Raw genomic sequence first — 17,858 nt, forward strand, 5'->3', positions numbered from 1 at the left:
ATGCTGTAAAACCTTGTAAAGGTCACGCTGAAATATACAACGCTAATGGAGTTCTTCATGTTGACAACGCTAACAACACTGGCTCTGTCACGAGAAGTGTGGAGCAGGAGAGGAGGGGCCAGTGTGCAGACTCCAGGAGGCGAAAAGTGTACTCCAAAATTGCTGACAGGCATTGCTGAGGCCCAGTCTAACTAAACTGAAAACTGACAGGCAGGCTGGCACACAGAGGACAAACATGAGGGTAGATCGCAACGCAGACAGAGGAAAAAACAGAGGAAGCAATCAGGGAATGGGAGACTGGAGCAGTGTTGCCAACTTAGCTACTTTGTCGCTATATTTAGCGAGTTTTCAGACCCCCTTAGCGACTTTTTTTTTCTAAAAAGCGACTAGCGACAAATCTGGCGACTTTTTCTGGTGTTACTGGAAACTTATTTATGACGACTTTTTGACGTGAAAGCGCGTATCGCTCTTACTCTCAACAGGCAGCGGTGCTGCTGTGGGCACCTCAGCCGTGCCAAAGCGCTCACAGGCGGAGGATAGTCCTCCCCCAGCTGCTATCAGGGCAGGAGACGTTCACACCTGTGCGAAGCCGCTGCTCCTGCACTGACTGTAACGCAGTCAGTTCTTCTTTTACTGTTATGCTGTTTTGTGGATCAGGTTTAAAACTACTTATAAACACACACACAAAGTAACTCCACCAGAGTGCCTATTTCGGGTCACTTTTGCTGGTCCAAGCCCGGGTAAAGGAGCAGGGTTGGAATTGTGACATTAAAAAACAATAATTGCTAAAAGAAATTTAATTTGTAGTTCTAAATAAATTCTAAATGCATTTAGGACGTTTTTTACTCACTTTATGTCTCTTCCACGATGTTATTTCTCTCTCCAACAACGTAGGTTACAATTATATTAGCATGACCAATTATGCAAATTAGGCAATGGCGTCATTTAGCGACTTCTAGCGACTTTTAGGACAGCCAATAGCGATTTTCCTTACTGAGGAGTTGGCAACACTGGACCGGAGGGAAACACAGCTGGGACAAATCAGGGCCAACGAGACAAAGGAAGCAAAATCAGATTCATTAACATGAGACACGGACTTTCAAAGTAAAACAGAACACAGACTTGACAAGGGGAGACAGAACCAGTGTTGGGTAAGTTACTTTAAATTAGTAACGTAGTTACATTACTAGTTACTTCTATCAAAAGTAACTCAGTTACTTCAAGTAATGTGTAATGTACTTCAATGTGTTTTTTTCCCCAACTGGATACCAGCCAGTCTGCTAGCTTACTTGCATGTTAGCACTATCCTGCCACAGGTGCGCTGTGCCACCTACCAACAGAAAGGAAAAAATAATGTGCATATTTCCACGAGAGAAATTCCACGCCTGGACCGTCATCGACTGCCATGATTCTAGCCTACGTCACGGCGTCACGTGCGCTTTTTACATCCAACAGGAAAACTGCAGTCGTGGTGCTTTCGATTGTACTCGGAACTCAGAAATTCTGCCTTCTGAGTAGGAAGATGTAGGTAACTCCAGACTGCAGATGAGCTGCGTACAGGGCTGGACTGGGACAAAAAAATTGGCCCGGGCATTTTGACTAGAGACCGGCCGCCATTATAGGAAAAAATCATAAAGCCTTTGAATGAAATGAAAACATTTTACATCAGATGAAAACGTTTGTTATAAGATTTTGTAAAAAGTGAGACATTTGAAATGAGAATAAGAAAGAAAAGTATTTCTTTGTGCCCCCCTCTCCCTGTTGATGCCCTACCTGCCCCCCTGGCAAAACTTTGCTAGATCCGCCCCTGCACAGTTACCAGCTGTCAGCTACATAAAAAAGGATCCTGGTGTTATTTGTCTCTCAGAAACAGTTCATAACTTCAACTCATCCATGTCACCTAAAAGGTAAACCTGTTTCTCCATCACCTGTTCAGCTCTGGCTGCATATGTGTTTAGTAGTAATTTCTTGTTGTAGAGGGCTAGCAAAACAACCGTTTTCGAGGGCATTGCCATACTGGAATCCCGACTTCTCTGACGAGGCTAACCAGAACGCCATTTACTCGAGTGTGACATCATTCCCAGGTCCGTGTTCCGAGTTAAGTCGAACAAAACACATGTCGTAACGAATAACGACCCTATCTAAATCCCAGTGTTGATTAACGCGTTCCTGATTTTGGCATAATAACTAGTTACTGTGCTCGTTACCACAATAATAACGTAGTTACTGTAACGCGTTACTTAATAACGCGTTAGTCCCAACACTGGATAGAACAACCATGGAACAGAGACAGAAACCAGAAGACAGAACTCTAAGAAAACAATAGACTGGAAATGATAAGTAACGGCAGAATCAAAGTTCGATAATAATATGAAACTCAAAACTCTGGCTGACGACCCAGGCACCCTAAAGCTGGGCAGACACTGTGCGATTTTTTCAGTCGCGCGATTCAGCTCCTGCTCAAACTGTACAATTGACTCGCAGAGGTTAGAAGTTCGTAGGTCACGATGCAGGTCTCACACTATACGACCCGATGCTCTGATACGACCTGAGTGCTCAAACTGTGCCTCCATAAAATGAAGGTTATAACAGAGATTCTGTCGCTGGCTCTCCCTCTCTGTCTTTCACTCACACAGACACACACCACCGCCATCAACTTTGCTAAATTGCTAATGAAAAATATGATCAGTCAGCTGTGATTGAGCAGCGATGTCCATCCAACTATTTTCACGGTTGTTGTGGTCGTGATAATTTTGTGAGGCCACATCGAAAAGGCTCGGATGAGCTTTCCAAAGTTCTACAAGTTGTGCCTCTATCGCTTGTGTCCAGATCACACGCTGCACTGCCGTGCTGCGCCGTCTTTTTCACCGACGTTTATGTGTTTGCGCGTGCGCAGTGTGAGAAGCTGCGGTGACACCCTCACGACGACCGAGCGATTGATGATCGGGAGCTGGTCGTGAGGTGTTAATCGCTTCTCGTTACCCCACATATACTACACGATGCACGACGCACGATGAAGGCCAAAATCAGGCCGATCGCCAAAACGGTTGCACGACTCAAAAATCGGCTCAAAATGGGCCAAAAATCGCAGAGTGTGAGCCCGGCTTAACAGGTAGAGCCTCCATTATTTTACCTTGGAATTGGCTGGGCCGCGCTATGAATCCTGGGATAGGTTGGGACTCGAAGGATACACTCGACCCATCCTTCAAATCCAGGGAAAGGACGACACATTTGGAGCAGCCTTCGAATTGGGACAGCGTTCGTCGCCTGGTTGTGACATAATCGGCCTTCAAATGTGGCCTCCGAAGGATGCGACCTATGCATCGGGACGCAGCTATGGTGTGTTAAAATACACTAGCAGAGGTGCTGTGTTCACTTTGGTACATTCAAAGTTGACACCACTCCTTGGTTGCTAAAACCTCCAAAATCTAAAGAATGTAAAACAGCTTAAAGATAAAACCTCTGAGGCAACACGATATTAACTTTAATGCAATTATTGGCCCCAAAGCCATGAAAACAAAAACAACTTTAGCTCCTGCACCTGAGATGAATATAAACTGTCTATTTTTTATTTGAACAATATACTTTCCTATGCTAAGTTTACATAAGGTGTGGGCTTTGCTGATAAAAGTTGGTTTGTATTCATGGACATTTTTTTAACCATAAATAGGCAATGTCTGTTCCTCAAACCTCGAACTTTATGATGTTGCCTTATTATCGAAACCGTTCGATACTGCAATACAACACAGAAAAGGAGAGAAAGTCACATTAGAAACCTTGAAATATATCAAAGACAAACTAAAAGAACTATAAGGAAGAGCTTTTGTATTTATGTGGACTTTATAAAATGGATATTTAAATTAGAGACGTTATTAACAGTTAAACACACATTTAAAGCCATTTGCATAAGCAAACCTTGATCCTGTTCAGTCACTGACAAAGATGAGATACTTGACCTCAAATACGAGGAAAATTAAGGCACATTCAGCTGTAATAGATGTGATATTAATCTGTAGAAGAGGTAAATGCATCGTTATCATTCAAAGTTATTACTGCTCCTGTGAGCAAAAAGACTTTCTGGATAATTATCCTTCAGTCTGTTACACCAGCTTGCTGCGATTTTGCCATTTCTTCATTGTTCTTCGGTGTTTGCTGTCCCTTTACATTTCTCCACAGGGTTTCAGTGGGATTTAATTTGTGCTTTTCAAAGAGCCTCCCAGCCAACTTCTTCTTTCTCCTTTGGGTATTTGCTGGTGTAGTTGGGATCCTACTCAAAAGTTGCGTAACTTCAGCTTTTGCACAGATTGTCTCACATTATTTTCAAGCAGTTGAATTGTGAATTGCAAGCTGCATGGCTGCAGAGAAAGTGGAGCAAACGCGAACCATAACATTTCTAGAATAATGCTGCAAAGTAGGGAATGATCTTCTAATTCTCAAAAGATTATTTTGGTCTGTATCAAACACTTACACTTACTGCTGCAGATTAAATTTGTGCTATCTCAGAAGAGAGACATACACTTTGAAATAAAAAGTACAAGTTATCTGCAGATCCCACGATAAAGCTCTGGGCTTCTTAGGGACTGATTGCTGTTCGCTACAGCAAACAGTCTTCAAACAGTTGTTCTGTCTTAGTGGCCTTGGCTGCTTCACTCTGAATCGTATTGTATCTTTTCTATAAATATTATGCATATTCTCTATATCTATTGCTTTTATATGTACTGCTGTGTAGCAGTACATATAAATACTAGGGGTGCAACCATACACAAAATTCACGGTTCGGTTCGGTTCGGTTCGATACTTTGGTGTCACGGTTCGATATTTTTTCGATACAAAAAAAATATTCATGCCTTTTTAATTTGTCATTTATTAAAATTATAAATATATATTTTAACTCAAACGTACAGTTTTTAAATTTAATGTTGCTGAAACAACAAAGTAATAAAAAAATAAATCTGATGGAGAAATCCCTCATCTATGGAAAAGAGAGTTTATTACAGAGAAATGTCTCTTTCAAAATAAAAGCTATACTATAGCTTCTTCTGGGCTATATTCTCAGCAGCATATTAAACATATCAGGTCCCCATAAGGAGAATCATGTGCTAACGGCTGTCTAAATGACTCGGGTAAAGTTTGTAGCATGCGTGCTTGTTGTTTTTGTCTGCTTCCACTTGTCTTTGCACTAGGATGATGTCGGAGTAAATGTGCAGTCATATTCGTTGTGTTCCCACTAGTGCTGTCAGCGTTAATCTGAAGTGACGTTAACGCCACAACACGGCAAATCTCCGTTAACGAGCTACCGCGGATCGCCCCGTGCGTGGGGCTGGACGGCCAACACATTAACGAGCTAACTGCGCTAACGCACTAGTTCCCACCAATGTAATTGAGCATTGCTGGCACATCCAACATACTGTTTTATTTTAGTCCATGACGCGCTTACCTTCAGGGTCATACGTCACATGAAGACCAAAATAGTTCCAAACGCCAGATCTGAATGAGGGTGGGGGAGGTTCAATTTGCCATGTTGCAACGAGCTTTGCTTCTGTCTTGCTAGCTTGCGCTGCGCTCAGTGGATCTGCGCTCGACTACTCCGCCTAGGCTGCACTGTCGAGCGCAGATCCACTGAGCGCTCAACACAGACAGCATCGTCAGAAGAAAAGTTGATAAAATAAATTAAAAATTTTGTATTGTTCGATACACATGCGTACCGAACCGAAAGCACTGTATCGAACGGTTCAATATCGATATGAGTATCGTTGCACCCCTACTAAATACATATACATATGTAGCAATAAACCCGTCTTACTGCAAATACAAGTTCTGCAATAAAAACAGCATCTGTATTCTGTATTCCTCCATCTGTCTCCTTCACGAGGAACTAGTGCAATTCCCTGTACCTATATTGAGAGTGCACACCATCTCTGCAGCTGGAACAAAATGCTCCTTAAATGATATAGAAAAAGCTATTACACACGTACTAGCGTTTGCATCTGAACACTTACAATACAAGTTCCACAAAGCTGAGCTAGAGCCTGTGCAGATGCTCCAGCAGTGTCACAGCAGCACAATAACACCTTGTGCGCTGTTAGACGGCCCTTCTGGAACAGTCAACCTTGCATCCATCATGTTAGTTGTGCCACTGCAGTCTTTAGTTCATATTTACAGTTACACTTATTTTTGGAACGTTAAATGTCAAACTCACCCCAACCGGTCGCAGCGGATGGCCCTGCCCCTCCCTGACCTTGGTTCTGTTGGAGGTTTCTTCCTGTTAAAAGGGAGTTTTTCCTTCCCACTGTCACCAAAGTGCTGTTGTGATTTGGCGATGTATAAATTTAAATTGAACTGAATTAAATTAAAAGCACTGGTTGACCCACGTTAGGATGTCTGATTCTCTGGGTGCCGGTTGATTGTTGAGCACCTGGGACCCTCGACTGGTACCATGGTGGCCTGTCATCCTTCTCTCACCCCAACCAATCACAGCAGATGGCCCCGCCCCTCCCTGAGCCTGGTTCTGCTGGAGGTTTCTTCCTGTTAAAAGGGAGTTTTTCCTTCCCACTGTCGCCAAAGTGCTGTTCATAGGGGGTCATATGATTGTTGGGTTTTTCTCTGTATCTATGAAGCGCCTTGAGGCAACTTTTGTTGTGATTTGGCGCTATATAAATAAAATTGAATTGAATTGAATTGAATTGAATTGAATTGAATTGAATTGGCCGGCCTCTAGCGGTGTCGATCCATAAAAATGAAGGTTATGATCCTCTGGGACTCTCACCCTTTGGCCGTGGGCACATCATGTAGGGCCTCTCTTCTTCTCCTGCTAGGATTGGCGTGCAGTTGTTGCTGAAACGTGTGGCCTCAGGTCTTTGGTAGTCTCAGAGGCTGCAGATGGCATGATTGTCCTGGTTCCATCTCTGTCTGCCTCTGGCTCCTGGGTGGCATTATTTTGGCTTCCCACCCTCGTTTGGAAAAGCAGAATGGGTTTTGTACCACACTGCATTTAGATCACAATTCTGATGGCCTGTGATTGTTGACTATTTACTAAGAAAAATGTAGTTTGTTGATGAATAACCCAGGCGGTGACTGCTCATGTATCCACATAGAAAGAAAAGCCTGGATTGTAAAAGAATAAGAAAACGGAAAACAAAACAAAAGCAAAACGAGCTTCTTATTACAGACCTGTGATCAGAAACATTACAGATAAAAGCTGTAGGGAAGCACCCTCATCTCAGTGCAGATCAAGGTCAGTGTAGTCTTGTTCTCTATGTGCCTCCTTTATCTGGAGGGTGTAGTACAGCTTGACTCGTATATCCATGCCCTTGATAGCAGCATCCTTCTGTGTCAAGGCTGATAACACAGCAGTGAATATATTTAAAGAACATATTTGGTGCACATTTACAGGGAGATAATAGAAAGCTGTTATTATTCTTTGTATTAATATCATTGCTATTATTTTGTGTTTCACGTTCAGATTTTAAAAATTGGCAAAAACAAAGAGTCACTGAGTGCTACTGTCAGGGAACCATGAGAGGGCATAAATGTTTTAATCTGTTTGAATGCTTGACTGTGGATATATGTGTCACCGCTGTTAAGGTTCGAGGTGACATGGGCATCAGATTAAAGTGGGTACGCTACATTATCAGAGCGAGGAGCGAAGGAAAATACCAGCTGATGGATGGGGCAAATAATAAAGTGACCCTGTGGGCCGGCTCGAATATATCGGTACTGTAATTACCACCAATATCTGTCAATGGCCCATTCAGCATTTGTCACAGGTTCAGGGCGTTACTTAACCTTGCTAAGCCAAAGTAGAATGAGAGTGAAATGATAATCAAGCAGTCATTACAGACGAGGATCTTGTGTTAATCGGCGCTAAATGATCATCTAGGAGGGAATAAATGAGTCTGAATTGCTGAGTGGGAGATGGCGGTGAAGGATATTAGTACCATTATTACTGGATAGTATGGTTGCTATTGGCATTCTAGAATGAAACGTATAGATCCTACACATGCAACGCTATTAAGCAGCAACCTTGGAATTTGGACGCGAAATGAAAACAACCAATGGATGGTTTTGTTTTTAAAACGAGGAGGCAGAGGAAAAGTCACTTTGACTTCACTCCATATGAATCTCATAGTTTGTTTTTCAGCTATTCAACTTCCTGTTTGTCCTTCACCTCGTCCCTCATTGTCAAATCACGAGTCTCAGAAAAAATACCTGCTTTTCACCGCACGAGTGTGCGACACGAAAATAAAACGTGGCACACGAATCCGTCAACCTCCAGCTAATGAGCATATGGAGCATATGTGCCAACGCATCACATGCAGTATTCTGCATATGGCTGCAAATTAAGGCTGTAAGTAAGTAGCTGCAATGTTTTGTTTTGCTAAATGAACGCCTCGCCCATCATTTTCTCCACTTCTCAACACAAGCAGCATTTTGTGATGTGCAGATACGCACCGGCGTATGCGTAGCTTAGCAGATTTTATTAAAATGTGTGACAGTAAAGTTGTGAGTAAGCTGTTTAGGACAAGATAACAACAGGAAATGAGTTTTTGTAGTGTGGTCTGTTATTTTGACTTGCTTAGCAGCAGAGATGGGCAGTAACTGTAATCCGATTACTTTTTTCAAGTAACGAGTAAAGTGAGGGATTACTATTGTAAAAACGGTAATTAGATTACCGTTACTTTCCCGTAGGAACGCTGCGTTACTGCGTTACTAAAACCGTGATTTTTTGCGAGAATGTCTCATGACAGTGACGTAAGCGAGTGCGACGTTCGTGACAACAGCTGTGTGCAGATCAACAATGGATCATATATCGAGTGCAGAGAGAGTATGAGCGTGCAGCGTTTAAAGCGTGGAAGTACTGACCTTACTTTGAGTTTGATTCCATAAAAAGTGACAAAAACATTAGTGTCCGTTGTGCGTGGGAAGAAAACTTCTTTTTACAGCGAAAAAAAACCCTAAACTTCCAAACAAGCACCGAGTAGCTACGACGTAATGGGAAACTCACAGAGAAACTCGCGGATTCTTCCACTGACCGCTGCACACCTGCACCAGGGTAACCCTCCGCCTACCCCACTCCTGCTTTACAGGTGAAAATAGAGGAACAGGACCGCTAGTCTTTGACTTTATTTATTTTCTGCTGTGTTTTACTTGCATCTATTTGAAAGACTGAGTGTAAACACACAAAATATTTTATTTTATGTGCTGGAATGTGCAGAAAATAGGTTTAAATGTTAAACTAATTTCTTCCAGTCAGAGAATGTTGCAGATAATTAAATTTTTGCTTGATGCATAAAGTTAAAAGATTAAAACTAATAAAACAAGTTTTAAAAAAAGACTTTTCCATTTGATTACATTTTGTATGATGATTATGTAGAAAAAGTAGAATTGGGCTGAAAGATCTATCACTTTATCACCTATTCAGGTTGTAAATCGTGTTTTTAAAAAGTAACTAAGTAATTAATTACTTTTGAAAATAAGTAATTAGTAAACTTTTTGGGGAAGTAATCAGTAATTAGTTACTGATTACTTTTTTCAAGTAACTTGACCAACACTGCTTAGCAGTAAAGTTGAGCTGCAGTGACAGCTGGACACAGCAGAGTCCTGTCAGTTTAGAGCACAGACAGTGAAACATATGTAAGTTACATTTTCTTTACCACCTGAACCTTTTTGCTTAGATATCATTAAGATTATGTTCAACGCAAAAAACCTGAAAAAAATTAATATAACACAGGAACAACACATTAAGATTTTTTCTACAGTAAAGTCATCCAGTAATTACTTCTAATGGTCCCATTTTGCCAGAATGGGAACTATTACAGACTTCACCTGTAATTTACAACATTAAACTATATGTGAGTGCACATTTTAAAAGCATGCTGGCTGAGTCGATGCTTGTGCAAGTTCCCATCTCTTCCTAAAGTCAAGTCTTAGAGTCTGAAAAGGCTCAATAGAAGGCAGTTCAGCTCAAATAATAGTTCCTCTTTATAAGAATAATCGCTGATCAACACAGACAGGTTGCCTGTGAAATGTTCACATGTATATGTCGCAGTGAGAGATCAGAGATTTCATTGTAAAAGCAGATTTTCTAAAAATATATAAAATAATCAGAGTGACAAAGTGACTCGCGACTAATAAAGCGAGACGCCGGGTTTGTTAGGCCTCACTGTTTGTTAAAATAAGAGCTGACAGCTACGCGTTTAGGACGCATACATCAGTGAAGACGTTACAGTGTGTCGTGTCTCTTTGTCGCTGGAAACTCAAAGAGTGTAAAAATCTAAAAGTGCGAATGAATAAAACTTTGTTTTGATTTAAGGATTTAACATCCAAGTGACGCTGAGGTTTTGTTGCAGCGCTAAAGAGATAACATGGCCATCGTTATTTCCTCAGCATCGCTCCAGCTGGTGTCAGCGTACATCAGAGGAAACGTACCCTTTTAACCTCTCTGGATAAAAGTCACTTTGTTGGCTCAGTGTTCAGCACCTGTCAAAAAATGAATAAAGAGCAATAGAGGAAGAGCGTAGACTTACTTGCTGTGTCTGCTTCTGTGAGTCCCTCTATTTGCTTATTCTCAGTAAGAGTCTTCAAGATAGAGATTTACAGGCTTCAGATGCTAAACTGTACTATATCATATACAGTGTTTCATAGCCAATATTCAGCATGCTGTAAACTGGTGATGACTTTTAATAACAGCTTATTTATCAACCACTGTTGTCTGTATAAGTCGCCCCGAATGACGTCACCACGTTGCGGAGCGTCGCTTACCTGGCAGGAAACACGGCGCCTAAGCTGCTCAAACACTCAAAAGTTTGGTTATACTTTACGAGAACGGATGACAACAGGGCAACTTGCAATACTTGCAAAGTAGATATTTCGTTTAAGGGAGGAAACACTACGAATATGCAAAAGCATTTGCTCACAAACACGCGATGACCTTAAATGAATGTCGTGTTTTTAATTCCGGACTCGTGAATCTCAACCCAGCAGCAGCGGTAACGTTTGCACGTCCTCTCCCGTTAATGCGGCAGGTAAATAATCAACTAACATATTATGTTAGCGCGATCTGCCTTATTACAAACCTGCCATTACTGTGCGTTTAGGTGACCATGATGAGAGAGACAGAGTCTGGCTCAGATGCTGGCAGTTCTCGCTGCAGTCTACCGTTAGCGTCTCCTTTCAGGCAGGATAGATGAATGTCACCGAGCAGTGACTCAGTTTGTGGTAAAAAGTTTGCAGCCATTTGCCACAGCAGATGATTTTCGGTAAGTGAATGTGTTTAATTGTAGGCAGGGACATTACTGGATATTCTTGTGTAATTGCTACAGAATAATTTATGTTATATTTTGTTATTGCTGCAGAAGAATATTTATTTTATTATTTTACATTCACAATTTTTTCCCGGGGACCCTGTGACACCCCATTGAAGAGCTGTAGGCTGTGGATCTCTTAAGATCTCACTGTTGGGTTTGTAAGGCCATGTTACTCCTAAATTTCTATCTTGTTCAAAGAGAAGATATAAAACAAAGTTCTAAGCTAATCGACCTTAGTGTTCTCCTTTTTAAAAAAGAATCGATAAAGAATCGAAAATGGAATCGGAATCATGAAAATCTTATCAATACCCATCCCTAGTCGTCACAGTTACAAACACTCAATTAGACACATTCTAACCATTTTTCATTGTCAGCTCATGAAACAGAAGCAAAAACATACGTACAAACTGTCTGACAGTGACATTAAGGGCTCCTTTCCTCTGCACTGAGTCCTTTTGAGTGTTGCCACAATGGATCATCTGCCTCCATCTCACCCCATCTGTAGCATCCTCTCCTGTCACTCTGTAAACCTTCTCTGTGGTCTTCCTCTTTTCCTTTTGCCTCTCCAGCTTTATCTCCAAACCGCACAACATCTCTGAATCACTCATTTCCTGATCCTGTTCATCCTAGTCGCTCCCATTAAAACTCATCTTCAGCTTTACCACCTTTAGCACTGCCTCCTGTCTTTTTGTCAATACTGCTGTCTCCGAACCACACACGAGGTCTCACTAGTCTTATAAAGCTTCCCTTCCACTCTTCTTCCTGTCTTCCTGTCACAAATCACCCGGCTCACCTCCACCTGTTCCACCCCTGCCTACACGTTCTTCTTCTCCTGTGCATTGTCCGTCGCTTGGGATGGTTGACCCCAGGAATTTCAGCTCATCCACCTTCACCACACCCATCTCCTTCTTGCCTCTACCTTCATTCCTCTTTTCTCCAGGGCATACCTCCACCTCTGCACCACCTCCCTACTCCCACTACAAATGAAAATGTTGTCAGCAAATGTGCTCGTCCACAGAGACTCCTGCCTGACCTCATCTGCCAACCTATCCATCACGAGCAAACAAAAGCTCTGCAAACAGAACTGATTCCTGATAATCTCCACCTTGAACCATTCTGTCGCTCGTCCTGCACGCCTCACCACTGCCTGGCTGTCCTCATACATGTCCTGCACCACCCTCACATACCCTATACTACTCCTGACTACTGCTACCATATGAGCTTGTCTATACTTTTCCATCAACACTTTCTTTGGCATTGAGACATACTGCTGCTCGCTGCATTATGTTGCCAAGCCAACCACAAGTTGAACCTGCAATCTTCCCATTTACAGTCACAGGTATTCACTGACATTTGCTATTTCACTGTAAGAGTGCAGAATGTAACAGGGATCATAAGTAGTTTAATACACAGCTGACACTACAGGCAGCAAAATCACTTTTTGCAGTGACTAAGCTGTTTGCACTGTATTACTTCTCTGTAGCATCAAACGCCAGGACTAGGGATGCAACGATACCAATTTTTTCAAACAGATACGATACCGATACTTGGATCTGAGTACTTGCCGATACAGAGTACAAAAACCGATACTTCTACCACACACACACACACACACAAATGCAATGAATTGGAAGACAGGTTTTATTTTATTCTCTGCCGATAAAAAATAAAATCTTAATAAAAATGACCACAAAAAAATTTCAAGTGAAAAATAAGCACTTCTGTTAAATTATTGCAGAGTCTCCACATTATAATTTAACAAAATATCACTGAACTATTGGCTGTCTCGAGCTTTCAGAATAATAAATAAACACTTCTGTTCATTTATTATATTTCATATCGCAGCTCGAGTATGCTGAGAAGACGGTGCAATCCTATGTTTTCCACGACCGGCATTGGCTGGTCATCCAGAGCGATAAAATGAGTCAGAGCCTCTGTTATTTAAACTGCCCGTGGATTTTCTCTTGACATTTTTCATCGCTTTTCCAAAACCTGAGTTAAAGTTGGCTGTTCCACACTGCTGACATTTTGTTTAGCCTAGCTACAGCAGCCTCCAGTTTCTCTTTTTTTATCTGGAGCCGCCAGTCTCACTCGTCTAACCCTGTGCCTGTTTAGCGCGGGATGTCCCCCTAGTGGCCAATCTAAAAAACTACAACAGAAATGACAAGCCACCCTCTGATTAATGAAATAAGTTAGTATCGGTTCATGGTATCGGTTAACTTTTACGAGTATGAGTACACACACATTTTACAGTATCGGCCCCGATACCCGATACCAGTATCGTATCGGTGCATCCCTAGCCAGTACATTTGAAGCATCAGAAATTAATGCCCGATCTTAGAATATCCAATTCAGGCGTCACTATTTAATTTTTATTTAGCAAAATCTGTTGAGTTGTTGCCCTGATTCTTTCCTTTGACCCCAAAACCCCCAAAAAGCAAAGAAAAATGAGAGCGGTACACGCAGCACATTACCAGGAAGTTCACTAAGACTGGAAAAGTAAATGAGCTCTTCCACATATCCTACAGGTCATCCACAGTACACAGATTTCACACGATGGATTTTAATAATGAAGATCTTCTCTGTATAAATCTGCACTCTTTTGCTTTTGCAAGAAGATTATCAGGTCTTTTTAAAATGAGTTATTTTTAAGATGAAGCGGTGTCATGTTCATAAATGAGCGCACTTTAAGTCAATAATTAGTAATTACACCACAGACCTCAGCCACTGCACAGAGACCTCCATCTTCAGAAGTTTCCTGATGACTCCGCGATGGTTGGATGCATCAGCAGGGATGATGAGACAGAGCACCGGGCTGTGGTCGACTCCTTTGTCACGTGGTGTGAGCAGAATCATCTGCAGCTCAACGTGGCAAAGACCAAGAAACTGATCGTGGACTTCAGGAAGTCCAGGAAACACTTGACCCCTGTTTCAATCCAGGGGGTCAGTGTTGACATTGTGGAGGACTATAAATACCTTGGAGTTCACATTGACAATAAACTGGACTGGGCTACAAACACCACAGCACTTTACAGGAAGGGCCAGAGTCGACTGTATTTTTTGAGGCGACTGAGGTCCTTCAACATCTGCAAGCAAATGCTCAGGATTTTCTACGAGTCTGTTGTGGCCAGTGCGATCCTCTATGCTGTTGCATGCTGGGGGAGCAGGCTGAGGGTCGCAGATGCCAACAGACTCGATAAACTGATAAACTGACTTTGTATATATATATATGTATATATTGTACTATTCTTAGTTAGTGTATTGTCTGTCTTGTTAATGTTGGTTTATAATGGAGCACTGTAACAAAAAAATAATTTCCCGCAGGGATCAATAAAGTATTCTGATTCTGATTCTAGTAATTCTGACCCTAAAATAAAAACAGGCTAACTTTCATTTTTTGTTGAACGAGCTAACCACGTGTTCTCCAAAGGAGTAAAAAAAAGATTTTCAGTAAAAACACAATTTCCAAAATAACATTGTGGGAATTTCAGTAACGGCTTTATTAAATTAGTGCAAAAGACAGACATAACTCATTCAAAATGTCATCTTTTTCTTTACGGTGGTCTTCCAAACGGACCCACACACGCTAAGTTCTTTAGATGAGCGCAAGAGAAAAAAGCAGAACTATCCAGCGAAACCACAGCCTTTGTTTTCGTACACGTCTTCTTGTGTCTTGTAATGAGAGACAGAGGGCGAACAGGAGAGGACTGGAGACAGAATCGAACCTAAACAGTCATAAACACGACTCCTGATTCTGCAATTAATCAGATTTTAAAATAAGGAACAAAAAAAATAAAGAAATGAAAAGATGTTACAATAAAATAGTCAACACATCAACAGCATTAGAAATAGTGCCTAAAATCACAGAAAATGTTTCTTCTTTTTTTTATTTAACCACTGTGTGGGCGACCGAAGAACTTGCAATCAAAGTACATAAGTTAATCAATAGTATATATTTATACAATGGTAAAAAATAAAATATTTATAATAGTACTTTTTTGTTTTTAAGGTTTACACCGTTACTATAAAGATAGACTGTTTTCCACTCCATGACAACTAATGCAATAAAAACAGAAGCAAATCGAAGAAACGACTCCAGAGAGTTTCTGACTTTGAAGGCTTATGGCTACCACCTCGTCCTAAAAGACAACAACCACTGCAGACGAAGGAAACAGGCTTTGTTCTGTCTGCTTAAAGAGTGAAACAAGATCAAACACAGTCTGTGACCAGAAAAGAAAGAAACACATCAAAAAGTCAATGCTCTTCCCCGACCAGGACAGTAGCTCAGCTTTTGCAACGTCTCCTGGTCCAGTGAGAGACGGAGAGAGGTCAATAGATAGACGAGGAGGCAGGAGAGGAGTCGCTGATAGATATCGGAGCGATTTTTCTATTCGTGGGTGGGTGAGGAAAAACAAGGGGAAAGAAAACAGAGAGCAATGATCGGGAAAGAGGGTGAAAACAAAAGCGTAGAGGTTTAAGGTGTGGTTCGACATGGATTGGATTTCTTTATCTTTTGTTTTTGTTACAATATCAATATACATGTTGTTTCAAGTATCTCCTACGGATGTGGCATGTTGCCACGAATGCTCCCAACACCCAGTGTTTGGCTGCCAGAGCGGGAGAGAGGTGCCAAAGTGGAAAACAATGGAAACTGTAGAAAGAAATGGAATAATCAATAGTGGATGAAGTGCAGGAGGGAGATGATCGAGGAGAAGAGAGAAGACTGATACAGGAAAGGACAGATGCAACGAGAAAAGCACATATGAGGAGAAGGAGAAGTGAGTTAAAAAAGCCAGCAAACCAAAAAAACCACAGTGGTGTTGTACAGCGCTGGGCCGATGGGGATTCCAGTATTTTCTTGTTTGATTTGTCGTGCCTCTTCTCGTTCCTTCTTCTTCCTCTTATTTGTCTTCTTTTTCTTCTCTCCTAAGCCCGGGTTGCGTGGGGGGAGATAAGTCGTTGCTTTTCGGTGTTGCAAAAAATGACTACAGGAGGTTTCAGCAGGATCTACAGGCCTGGTGGGAGAAGGGATGAACGGGAGGGGGAAATAAGGCAGAGAGACGGGAGAGAGGAAGGGAAACAGAGAGGAGATACGGTAAAAGTCAAGGTCATCGCCGAACCAGATCAGCTGCAATCAATTACACAGGACAGGTGATGCTATCGCATTATTAAAAATTCAATAAGAAAAGACGAGAGAAGTTCGAGCTCTTCGCTCTTAGGCGCCTTTAGGCACCATCAACCACGTTATTGTCTTTAATGTGAACGTCCACACTAAAGCGGTGTCAGCGTGTAGCTTCTTTAGCATTCTGGACAGGTCGATCAATACGAGCTCTCCCTAACGTGAGAGCACAGACTCGTACACCGAGCTTTTGATTTGCCTTTAAGAGGCTGCTGCTAAGATTAATTGGGCACTGATGTGCGTCTGTACAATACTTAAAAGTTTACTTCAGATCGAGTACTGAGGACTGCCCCGAGGCCAAAAATATGATGTTTGACCGCAGCCATCATGGTGGGAACCTCAAAGGTCATATGTTGGGTTCGGGGGGGTGTAGTCGGGTCCATTTTCTAGTAATGTGACAGCTTGTCTCATCAGTCTGGCACAACTGCTTTCAGTGAGGTAGTTTCAAATTTGATACAGCGACGCATATAGTCACATAAATACACACAGCGAGCACACGCACGCACACTGCAGCATGAAATGTGAAAGTTTATTGATTGCCTCTCTGGCAGCCATCTCCGCATAGTCTGCCTTCTATTTCTGATATGTCTGGAGACGGCTGAGGCTTGGACAGAAACCCTTACTCCTGTTTGCCATTTTCATTATCCCGCCGCCTCTTTTTCTTCCATTACCTCCATTTTTATCTCTTCTCTGATATCAGGAGATTATATGTTGGATACGGCACGATTCGGACAGTCTTAGTTACACACCCGTGCTTTTTGAGTCCATTCATCAGCACTTTATTGAATTAAATGGAATTACGAGTTAATAATACTAAACATAACTTTTACTGTTAACACCTGCTCCACTAATCCACATTATTTGGTGTTAATTCATACGAATCCACGCTAAGAAGGGGGATTCAACACGTTCTCACTCCCAAAGCATAACATTTTACGCTAGGTGACAAATCGTCAACATATTACGTTTTCAGCTACCCACCACGTTCCTAAATGACGACCTCGGAAAAATGAGGAAATATGAGAACCGTATGGACTCAATCTACGCATGTTCGCTCTTTTTCTTCAAATCGCTTAGAAACACGCTATTTAACATCATTAAAGTCCTGGTTAAGGTCAGGAAAAGGGTTATGGTTAGGGCTAGGGATAAGGTTAGGTTTAGGTCTGGAATACAGGGCTGGAACGTCTATTACCGCGGGAGCGTCATTGCACTGGATTTCAGCCATAACCTGCCACGTACCATAAGAACGCCAAAGGTCTCCTTTTGCGTTCCTCAGGAACGCCGCGGGACGTGACAAAACGTCGCCATGTTACGCCTCAGGAGTGAGAACGGGCTGGGGGATTCTCAGGTTCTTTATGTGAATGTGCACTGTC

The 17,858-nt window shown here is 41.9% G+C and overlaps 1 protein-coding gene and 1 long non-coding RNA gene across 2 annotated transcripts in view; both read right to left on the reverse strand.

The window, feature by feature from the left end:
• Window positions 1-848: 848 nt before the first annotated feature.
• The window catches only part of LOC146515921 (uncharacterized), a 496,024-nt gene continuing 479,014 nt past the window's right edge, over window positions 849-17,858 (reverse strand). The window contains exon 2 of the long non-coding RNA XR_014875050.1: window positions 849-1,010. This is a non-coding gene — a long non-coding RNA (uncharacterized LOC146515921). The remainder of the gene's footprint in view (window positions 1,011-17,858) is intronic.
• cdh13 (cadherin 13, H-cadherin (heart)) overlaps window positions 849-17,858 on the reverse strand; it is a 490,756-nt gene continuing 473,746 nt past the window's right edge. The window contains exon 11 of the transcript XR_014875034.1: window positions 849-16,321. The gene's annotated coding sequence lies outside the window, so the exon portion shown is untranslated. The remainder of the gene's footprint in view (window positions 16,322-17,858) is intronic.

The sequence above is a fragment of the Neolamprologus multifasciatus genome, chromosome 7 (genome assembly GCF_963576455.1).
Source record: "Neolamprologus multifasciatus chromosome 7, fNeoMul1.2, whole genome shotgun sequence".
NCBI classification, from domain to species: domain Eukaryota; kingdom Metazoa; phylum Chordata; class Actinopteri; order Cichliformes; family Cichlidae; genus Neolamprologus; species Neolamprologus multifasciatus.